Here is a 9582-nt window from a genome sequence, read left to right on the forward strand (position 1 = left end):
GGACCTTGGCCTGAAAAACGTTGAAGACCCAATGTATTTTAGAATATCCCCCTTATCTGTAACTATGTCCTATGAACCCGTTTTTGTTATTTATTTAATCAATTACTCAATAAAAAATGTAATGTTAAAAAACTTGAATGAATATAATCAAACAATCTTACAGTCTATAATTCTGCTGGCATATTCAAGTTTATGTGCAGGATTTGTGGTTTTCTTTGAAATTGTATTTTAAAGCAACATGCTGTGGCCACAACATGAAAAAAAACCCATCTAATTTGAAGACGTGCGTATCTAGTAACTAGCAACCACTGACCGTTGTCGCTCTTTCTACTGTCTTGCCGCAATCAGCTTTGGAGACAACAGCGAGCGCCTAAGTATCAGAGGTAAGAAGAGCTAATATCTGCCTATTTGATAATCAATCTTGTAATAATCTTTTAATCAACCGTGTAACGCATATACTATAGAAGCATTACTTTTTGATAAAGAAGTCTAAGACAGGAATTACGGATGGCTTTTTGCTAATTTAGTTAGAGCTAGCGTTAGATGGTCAAGTGAGTGTTTTAGCTAGCTAGCTAGCTAGTTAGTGCTAACCTAGTGTTAGTTCTGTTCTGTAAATTGTGCTGCAGTAGCTGACATGGCGTTAGCTCTTATTAGATTACAGTAATGTACAGCCCTCACTAAAACAAAGGCAGAATAAAATAGTTAAAATAAGGATAACGTGGCTTTCTGAACGTTTGATTCAATGTATGTCCTTGCCGCGTTCCACAAAGCCTAGAATTATTTGGCAGTTGGCCAATTATGACACGTGCAATCAACCTTCAATACTGTAGCTAGCCTAGTTAGGAATACATTTGCTAATATTCAACTAAACAAACTCTTTAATCAAGGACATGCTTGTTTTGTGTGGATTTACATACGGAAGATTAGGCAAGGCAATAATCTGCTTTTTCACTTTGAGTTTAGTTAGGTTTATTAGTTGTGTAGGCCACAGTAAGTAGCCGCGCTAGCTAGGTAGCATAGCACATGGTGCATATGAGTAGACCTAGCTACGTCTTGGCAATACACCATGTGAACCTTTTGATAGTAATCAAAAGGCTAAAAGAAAAGTTCATATGTAGCTAAGTAAGTTGTAAAATTCCATACAAACAATGATTGACAGTTTTTCAAAAATAATTTTAAAGCGAAGACCTATGTTCAGAAAGGCCATATGAGCAGGGTTGAGTGACAATGCTATCGCAGTAGTTGAATCAGCTTGTTTCAAAGGGTTTCTTAATGGATAACTTATTATACCTACATGTTAAGTTACACGTTTACTGATAATCAATAGGTGTATTCGACTTCGTGCAGCGACACCGACAGTCGGCTGCAGCCGTCTAACTTGAAGCAGCCAATGGCATTCCCATGAAATCGAACACACCTCATTTTTTCTCCAACGCGGGCGGAATTAGTGGTCACATGTAACATGCTATAAAAACCTTTAAGATACACATTTTATAATGTTGATTTTTCTTTTTCAGAGATTTTGAAGGTTCCAACGGTAAGGTTAGGTAAGTAATTGTTGTCATGGAGAGGGAAAAATGGAATATCACTCGCAGCAATTTGAGAAAAAGGGCTGTTAAAAGAGTCGACCATTTTTTTAATACTTTAAATGACAAGGATAATACTGATGAGGACGATAGTGTGGAACATGAAGCAGCTGGCCCTTCGGTTTTGCCACCCAACTGTGGATCAGAAAGTAATGGGGAAAGTGAATCAACTAGTGATGAGGATATCCATGTTGATGAAAGAGAGGATGTCGCTGAAATGGATTTAGCAGGTTGTCTGAGAAACTGGGGAACACGGTTTGGCATTTCATTGATAGCTTTGTCTGCCCTTTTGTCTATCCTGAAGGTCTTTCACCCCTCTTTGCCAAAAGATGCAACGACATTACTCCACACAGAGACTTCCTATTGTGTTTCTTCCTTGGCTGGCAGATTATTCCATTATTTTGGTATACAGAATATGTTCAGCCAAATATTCCAGAAGCTTGCATCGGTTGTCCCAAGTCGTCATTGTTTTAGACTGCAATTAAACATTGATGGTCTTCCAATTTTTTTAAGTTCTGCTGTAAAGTTCTGTACAATTTTGGGAATGCTCCAAGGGTATAGTAGACAACCTATGCTGATTGCTCTTTATTGTGGGAACTCAAAGCCTCAGTCATTGTCAGAATATCTGAATGATCTGGTTTGTGAGTTGAAATCTATGAGTGGTGGTTTTGTTGTCAATGGCAAGACCTTCTTTTTGACAGTATGCTCTGTAATCTGTGATGCTCCTGCGAGGGCTTATTAAGGGCATTAAGTCACACAATGGTTACAGTGGGTGTGATAAATGTGTTCTGTCAGGCACTTAATCGCATGACATTCCCAGAATGTAATGCTGGAGCAAGGAGTGATGTATCTTTTTCAAATGCAGAGGATGAAGATCACCACATACGACAATCCCCGTTTTCTGAAACGTCTGTTCCAATGGTCAGTGCATTTCCTCATGACTATATGCATTTAGTTTGCTTAGGTGTGGTGCGTCGTCTGCTTGATTTGTGGATGGGCACTAGTGGCAAGTTGCTTTACCGCATTTCATCCAGACAGGTATCTTTAATTTCAGGAAAATTGCTTGCTCTCAGAAGTCACATACAGAATTTGCTAGAAGGCCTAGGGCCCTAAATGAGAGGTTACGATGGAAGGCAACAGAACTTCGGCAGTTCTTACTTGACACTGGTCCAGTAGTTTTGAGGGATGTGCTAACTACTGAGGTTTATCAAAATTTTATGCTGTTGTCTGTAAGTATATACATTTTGGCTGGTCCAGCATATTGTTTGTTGTTAAATGACTTTGCAAACACGCTACTTAAATAATTTGTTAAGCATTTTGGGGAACTCTATGGTCAGGGTTTTTTAGTTTACGACATACATGGTTTGACTCATCTCAGTGATGACGTGAAGGTGCATGGCCACTTAGATTTAATATCAGGGTTTCCTTTTGAAAACTACTTAAAACAAATCAAAAGAATGGTTAGAAAACCTAGCTCACCACTGCAGCAAGTTATACGCAGAATTTCCGAACTTGATTCAACAAGTATAAAAGACAAGGGTACCAATAAAAAATTGATAAGGCTGCACTCAGATGGACCTAGGGCTGGGCGGTATGACGGTATATACCGTGCGACGGTAGAAATGTGTCTACCGGGAGACATTTGGCTATACCGTTTCAACCGCGGTATACTCTAATACTATATTTTTGTATTACACGTGTCAATTAAATGTCTGGTTGTTGTATTGTAATCGCAAGATTTATACAATGGCTTATAAGCCATCAATTAAATCGCATTCTTGCTATATTTGGAATTGTAGTCGAACTTTTATTTGATTTGCTATTTTCATTTGATCTTGAAGCACATTTGCGTTGGTCTGACGGAATTTTTGATTTGGAGTGTATTTTGTCTAAGCGGACCACATTCATGCCGATGCTCATTAATTATATATTTGAGGACCCATTCTGCAGGTGACCAATTTGATTTGTTGTTCAAGTTATGTCTCGTGCTGTAAAATTATTGTTGTAAAATTACACTGGTGGCGTTGCTAGCATTCTTGATCTAGGATGATTAGTGAAGGCTAACTACTTACTAACTGAGAGTGAGGTCATGCCGGGATATATCAAACTGAGGCTTCAACGTATCGACCGAGCTTTAACGAGGTTGATACGCCGAAACCCAAGTTATATGGATAGTAAAACTCAGACTGATCGCTTTCGCTCATTTTTACATTTTCGTCGGAGGGCATTACGGATTCGCATTGAGCTGTGAGTAGGTGACCACGCAGATGGCATGACTGGCATCAGCCAATTGTAACACTCGTACTCATACCGTAACTTTTTTGAGTCTTTTGTTTTTAACTCAAGTGTTGTCTCATGTGAGACAGTTGTTTTTGTTTGTAATAAATAATCGAGTGCGATGATGAAGTACGCTATGGTTATTTTGTACCATTTCTTAATTGAATTTACAGAACAATTACTATACCGTGATATATACCGTAACCGTGATATAAAATCACTCATACCGTGATAGAAGATTTTGGCCATATCGCCCGTCCCTAGATGGACCTGTTCCACAAGGCTTTACAGGAACTGTCTCACAGTTTAAAGAAATGGCAATAGATGATTTTATCATCAACTCATCAGAGAGAGACAGATGCATCAAAATGAACAATAAAGTACTCTCGGTTAAGAATATAATTGTCTTTGAGGGTGAGGAATACATTGTCTGCAAAGAATATGGACACATTGCAACATTTTGGGACTATCCCATTGACTCCACGGATTTGGGAATTTGTCTTGTGTCAGATGTGTCATCCAATCTGATGTGCTTAAAGTTAGATGCCAATGTGAAGAAGTGTGTGAGGTTACCTTTGGAGGTTGGGTTTGTTGTTATTCCACTTCTTCATGGAAACCTATCCTAAACTGCAGTCCTAACCCTCCTATTGTCTTCAAAAAGCATACACCCTTTGTGTCAACAAGTATACTTGATTTGATGTACCTTAGACCACATTTAACTTACAATGTATATATTGTTATTAGTTTAAATGGGCATAATTTCTCTTTTTTGGTTACGATGAACAGAAGTGGTAAGGTCATGGGGCTAATGATGATAGAGAGGCTAAATGATTCCCCAAATAATATGTTTGTATTTCCTGAAAAGTTCAAATAAGCAATTATTGTTACATTATGGGTCACAATTGACTGCATACTTTCCTGTGATGTTTGGGTGTGTGCATTTGGAAATGGCATGTGTCGATCTCCTTCCAACTGTTCCTCAACACTCGTCTACCTTCTAAGTTGGTTATGTGTATAATAATATTTTCAATAGGTTGTTTAAAAAAAGTTATAATTCAGATTTTGTCTTTGACACATGACACTGCATACCTTGTGGGACCTGGGGGCATTTTGATTATATTGTGTGATTTTTAGCCTTAATTGACGTGCAGATCGGCATCAAGTTAACTCAGCGGTGACAGTGTCCAGTCTGTCTTCACCTACCTCTCTGTAGGTGTGTATCCCATATTTACACTACTAATGACACTTCCATTAATCATTCAATCTGTAAAGCACTTACGACTATCATGAAAACATTCTTCTGTGGAACAGTTTTCTGTTAAAGTAAAGATGAATGTGTTTATACTCTTAAAACTAGTAATATTGAGTCCCTTTCTGTTCTAAGCCATGTTTCACATCGTGGAGTTTCTCGAAACCCAAGAGGTAGAGGTGGTACCCGCACTGTGGGTTGCAAACTAAGTTTGTCAATGGCCATCTCATTACAAGCCTGATGAATTGGCGAAGGCCATACGGCGTGAGGAGCAGCCAGGACACATGTGGGATGCTTTCAGTGTCTGAATTGTATATACAGCTGGTATATAGGCTACATTACATATTAACCTTTAGGATTCACTGATTTGATCTATTTAATGTTAACTGTCTTGTTTTTCACAGCAAACTACAAAACTGCCAGAATGAAACTTCCTCAAGCTGAAACAAACACGGATGTCCAGACAGCAGAGGAAGAAAACGAAGACATCCAAAAGAAAAAGCGAAAAAGGCTGTAAGTATTTAAGTGCTATTTTACCTATTATAGATGTTGAATGTTTCTTTCATAGTATTGTACAAATAATGTACAAAATATTAAAAGGATGCACAGGGAACTGGAAACTGCAATGCATCACTTTCTGCAGGTGTGGCACAACATTGTACAACATTGTGTTCTGTTTAAATTAATTCTGCTATCATTTTCTGTGTTCCCCTCACCCCACAAGACCAAACAACCGATTTGAGAGTGACAGTGAAGATGAAGTCCCTGTCCCTGCCAAAATAATAAATTTGCCTCCAGCCCCAAAAATAAAAAGGCCAGACATAATTGGGGCATTAAGAAAAACCCTCGAAACACAACGGACCAGCCCTGTATCCCGACGGACCAACCCTGTAATCCCAACGGAGCAGGCCTGTATCCCGACGGACCAGCCCTGTGCCCCGACGGACCAGCTCTGTGCCCCGACAGACCAGCTCTGAACGACAGTCAACAACAACTTCAGCTGGCCTTGCTTGTAAGTACTTCTTAATTGTAGAAAATAATGTAGAAAGCCTATCCAGATGAGTGGAAACCTTTATAGTTGCAAAGGGGAGTCCAACTCTATATTAAAGGCAGGATAGAACCTAGCAATTTTAGCTTGAGTTTGAAATGATTCAATTCAAAATATCCCACCCCCTCCTTTCAAAACACATGAACTGACCACTGTTCGGAGGTAGGTGCACAGACAAGTAGCCTGTCTAATCATTGCATTCGGTCTAAATCGGTATAAATCAATTGTTTTATTTATCTGGGACTTCTCTCAAAAGCATTATTTATTAGTTACTTAATTTCAACAGCTGAAAAGAGTAATCTTGTAATGCCTTTATGTTATGTCCTTATATTTTTTTTTTGCTATTCTGCATAAAATTCTTGCCAACCAAGAAATTATAATGGATCAACTGAAAGCTGTCCAGTTGACAATGCAGAACATTCAGGGAAAACCGTCTAGTGGGCAGGATCCCCTGGAAAAAGATGTACTGCCAGTGAACAATGTTAACTTTCTGGCTGTGGAGGATCGGCCTTAAAAACGAAATGGTAAGTGCTGTAGATTTAGGCTTTAGGGTATTCAAAAATATTTCTAGCTGGGATTAGGGATCTACCTAGTTTCAGGTGGCTAACCGTTCATTGTTGAAACATTCAGCCAGTATCCAGAAATGTGAACAAGGTTACATGACTAATGTTCCAAATACCAACCTGTTAAAAGTAAATGTAAATATTTAAGAATTGGGTTACTATGTTTACATGGCTTTTAAATTGTCTTTTTCAGATTACTTCATTGAGTGTTATTGGAGGAGTGGACGTGAAAGATTGTGTTTGGCGGGTAATTAAACACTGTTTTACCAACGCCCTGGCCAAACAGCTCAACTGGCGTGGCGTTAATGGAAAAACTGCTTTCCACAAACTGCAGCTAAAAGATATAATAACTGGTAAGTGTGTTACATTACACTCTCATCAGTCTAACGAGTACATTGTCTTTATAAGTAAACTCAAGCACTTGTACAACTCACAAACCCACACACAGCTGTGCATCACCACACACCGGCTCCCATCCAGTGAGAGACTGAAGCACAATGTAAATGATACATCCTCTGTCAGCTGTTGCATGGTATCTTCAGCCATCATCTCTTGGTGTAATCCATCTGAGACTTAACAATGTTTTCTATTTTTAGGGACAGTCAGAAACAACCGCCTAACTAGAAATGCGACAGACCAGGAGGTGGAAGCCTTTTAAAAGGTGGCTTCACCTTGCGGGTGACAGAGATGGGGGGAGAAGAGAAAGAGAGGGACGGAGACGGACTGTCTAAGAAACCTGTAAGTCAGTTACTGTATTTAGGATATTCTGTTAAAGACACATTTGAATAATACTATGAAAGTCATTGTATGTATCTGCCCTTGTTAAATATAGTCCCTTAAAAAATATATATATATATATTCTGACCAATAACAAAAAGAGGAAACATATTGAGGAATCATATTGATAATCTTGTTCTGTTACTGAGTTTATTCTTTTGTGCATTCCATAAAGGCCTGCAAGATTGCCAGGACGCTTGAGGGGCCCAGTCGAGATCCGTTGAAGATCAGTTCTGTTTTCAGAAGCAAAAAATAAAACAATGCAAATATAATTTACTTACAAACTGTGTGGCTGTTTAATTTCGATTTTTTAAGGTCTGGTTTACTTAAGCCCTACCTGGCTGGTACTGTAGGTTGTAATTAGCACTGTTATATTCTGGGTGGACAAAGTGTGCGATCATATTACCGAACATGAGGAACCTGGGCCAGTTCAAAGGTAAAATGGAAGACAGGAGCGGACCGCCCAAGTACCATCATTCCATGCAGTATGTTGGCCACTTTAAGTATAGTATGTGTGCCGGATATGGGCCAAAATAAAACCAATTTGTGACCCAGATTAGGGCCAGTTCTGGTTTATTTGGTTAGGTTTAGGTTGACAAGCGGCATTGCTATGGCTCCCTTGTGGCCCAGATCTAGCAAACGGGAGCGGACCGCCCTAGTGCCATCATTCCATGCGGTAGGTGGGCCGGATGAAAGTGTTGAATGTGAGCCAGATCTGGGACGAGTAATTTTGTTATCTGGGTCTAAAGTGCTTTTCAGGTCCTGAACACAGTTTACAATGCATTTACAAAGTTTGGCATGTAACTTCTGTCTGAATGGTTTTCTCGATGTTTCAAGTATCATAACATGTTTATGTGGCTGTTTGTACATAGTACAGGTGTTTTGTGAAGATGTTTAGCCATTAGATTGCGTTTTTGAGACTTTCCTTTTTGTATTGCTCTAAAGTGCTTTTCAGCTCCCTGTATGGCGTTTTCAACGCATTTACAAAGTTTGGCATGTAACTTTTGTCTGAATGGTTTTCTCGATATTTTAAGTGTCATAACTCGTTTCTGTGGCTGTTCATACATGGTAAAGGGGTTTTGTGAAGATGTTTAGCCATTAGATTGCGTTTTTGAGACTTTCCTTTTTTCATTGTTTAAAGTGCTTTTCAGCTCCTAAATAGCGTTTTCAATGCATTTACAAAGTTTGGAATGTAACTTCTGTCTGAATGGTTTTCTCGATGTTTCAAGTGTCATAACATGTTTCTGTGGCTGTTTATTTACAAAGTTTGGCATGTAACTTCTGTCTGAATGGTTTTCTCGATGTTTCAAGTGTCATAACATGTTTCTGTGGCTGTTTGTACATGGTACAGGGGTTTTGTGAAGATGTTTAGCCATTAAATTGTTGTTTTTGAGACTTTCCTTTTTTTATTGCTCTAAAGTGCTTTTCAGCTCCCTGTATGGCGTTTTCAATGCATTTACAAAGTTTAGTATGTAACTTCTGTCTGAATGGTTTTCTTGATGTTTTGAGTGTCATAACACGTTTCTCTAGCTGTTTATACACGGGGAAGGGGTTTTGTGACGATGTTTAGCCATTAGATTGCGTTTTTGAGACTTTCCCTTTTGTTATTGCTCTAAAGTGCTTTTCAGCTCCTGAATAGCGTTTTCAATGCATTGCAAAGTTTGGCATGTAACTTCTGTCTGAATGGTTTTCTCGATGTTTTTAGTGTCATAACATGTTTCTGTGGCTGTTTATAAATGGGAAAGGTGTTTTGTGAAGATGTTTAGCCATAAGATTGCGTTTTTGAGACTTTCCTTTTGTTAATGCTCTAAAGTGCTTTTCAGCTCCCTGTATGGCGTTTTCAATGCATTTGCAGAGTTTGGCATGTAACTTCTGTCTGAATGGTTTTCTCGATGTTTTGAGTGTCATAACACGTTTCTGTGGCTGTTCCTTCATGGTAGAGGGGTTTTGTGAAGATGTTTAGCAATTAGATTGAGTTTTTGAGACTTTCCTTTTTTCATTGCTCTAAAGTGCTTTTCAGCTCCCTGTTTGGCTTTTTCAATGCATTTACAAAGTTTGGCATGTAACTTCTGTCTGAATGGT

At 38.8% G+C, this 9582-nt stretch overlaps 1 long non-coding RNA gene across 6 annotated transcripts; it reads left to right on the forward strand.

Moving 5' to 3' along the window:
* Positions 1 to 320: 320 nt before the first annotated feature.
* On the forward strand, positions 321 to 7965 carry LOC146238035 (uncharacterized). 6 transcript variants are annotated; one of them, XR_014740531.1, is made up of 9 exons: positions 328 to 383; positions 1518 to 1547; positions 4998 to 5076; positions 5248 to 5625; positions 5837 to 6124; positions 6532 to 6684; positions 6917 to 7076; positions 7320 to 7461; positions 7676 to 7961. It is a non-coding gene; the product is annotated as an uncharacterized LOC146238035 (long non-coding RNA). The 6 variants fall into 6 exon arrangements; XR_014740534.1 differs by lacking the exon at positions 4998 to 5076 and having other exon boundaries at positions 321 to 383; positions 5517 to 5625; positions 7676 to 7947; XR_014740530.1 differs by having other exon boundaries at positions 327 to 383; positions 4998 to 5625; positions 7676 to 7965.
* The last annotated feature ends 1617 nt before the right edge of the window (positions 7966 to 9582 follow it).

This window comes from Hypomesus nipponensis, chromosome 21 (genome assembly GCF_054491055.1).
Source record: "Hypomesus nipponensis isolate SF chromosome 21, ASM5449105v1, whole genome shotgun sequence".
NCBI lineage: Eukaryota > Metazoa > Chordata > Actinopteri > Osmeriformes > Osmeridae > Hypomesus > Hypomesus nipponensis.